The sequence below is a fragment of the Mirounga leonina genome, unplaced genomic scaffold (assembly GCF_011800145.1).
Source record: "Mirounga leonina isolate KUSES-001 unplaced genomic scaffold, KU_Mleo_1.0 Mir_82, whole genome shotgun sequence".
In the NCBI taxonomy this organism is placed as follows: Eukaryota; Metazoa; Chordata; class Mammalia; order Carnivora; family Phocidae; genus Mirounga; species Mirounga leonina.
The window spans coordinates 46,077,886-46,079,621 of NW_023270825.1; positions in this window are offsets into that span (position 1 = coordinate 46,077,886).

Sequence of the window (1,736 nt, forward strand, 5' to 3'; positions counted from 1 at the left end):
TTGGTCTCCTAAATCTATATCATATAGTGATAAATTCAACTATGTACCTTTTGTAATGGCAGTTCACATCTGTTGGACCTATGACCACATATATACCTGATCATATCTGACAAGACCAAATAGAATCTGCCAAGGGAAGAGTCAAGCTGAGTCTCACAGGGCTTTATGAAACAACTTTATTTACAGTTTTTTTTACGGTGCATATTTATGGAGGTTTTGACAGATCCCATTAAAATGGAAAACTGGGACACTTTTTGTTGTCAAGTACCATTAGCGTATTTTATGTTCATAGAGTTTCAGGAAGGTTATATCAATAACATGTTTCTTCAAAAATTTTAATTGAAAAGTAGATTTTTAAAAAATCATCCAGTTGTTCCTGGATTATGATAACTATATATGGCAAGACTTGATCATCTGTTGAGTCTGTCAGATAAATTTTTTCCCACTCAGTTTTGTAAAATCTGAACCAATTTGGCCCTGCCACTGTCACTTGTGTGTGTGTGTGTGTTTTTTAATGTGTAAGTATAAAAATTTAGAGATATGGTTTGGAAAGACATCAAGGGATGTGAGAAAATTTTGAAATAGTATCTTTTAAGTGGAGAAAATTGTTATTTTTTTCTTTTTTTTTATTGTGTTCAGTTAGCCAGCATATAGTACATCATTAGTTTTTGATGCAGTGTTCAACAGTTCCTTAGTTGTGTGTAACACGCAGTGCTCTTTACAACACATGCCCTCCTTATTTGAGGAAGTCTATTTTATTCAGAAATCAGATTGAACCACTGTATTTTAATGGTAGTAACACCAGCAAGGGGTGTTTGTATAATTGCAGGCTGGTCTATTTTCTTTTAGAATGGGCACCAGTCTGAATTACTGAGACTTCCTTTAGATATTAGATTGTTCCAATAAGCAGACATTAATTTATTTTGTAAGTTTTTAATTGGAGTTCCCAAAGAAGTTAGAAAACCCCCTTTTCTAGAATAACATGTCAAAATCATGCAAAACATCAGCTTAGACCTGTCTTAATTGTGGCATACTCATGTCAGAGCTATCTGAAGAGAATAAGCTATTGATAACAGAATATCTAGAATCTATTACTCATGCAGCACAAAATATACATTGATTATTCGTAAGATGGGAGTAATCACCAAATATATCATTGTCATGAGGGTTGAACATCAGTCATATCAGAACAGAACATGCTTAGAGCAGCTCTTTGATGTCATGAGATTCTCTTATATTAGGAAGAGAATGGGGCATCTGGCTGACTCAGTTGGTAGAGCATGCAACTCTTGATCTCGGGATTGTGAGTTTGAGCGCCATGTTGGGTGTAGAGATTACTTAAAAAATTTTTTTTAAAATCTTTTAAAAAAAAGGAAGGGAAGGTAGGGTTACTGGGTTTAGATCAAAGCAACATTTAACTAGTGTGTTGGAAATAGACAACACAGGAATTTTTTTCTTCAACACAAGAATTTAATAGGTGGTAGATAATCAACTGGCCTAAAGTGTTGGTTATTGTTGGGTTGCCTGCAGCAGATAAACAAGGTGTATAAGCCTTAGATGAGGGGTCAAGAGAAACATAAGCAATGGGCTTATGATAAGTTCCTGGTTTGGACTAAGTACCCTTAAAATATAATCTTGTCCTTTATGCACAAATTGTTAGAAGGGGTTAGTATAAGTCAAAATGTCCAAAGTAGGGAGTTAGTCTAGTTTTTGCTTAAGAAAGGAAAGGCTCATTT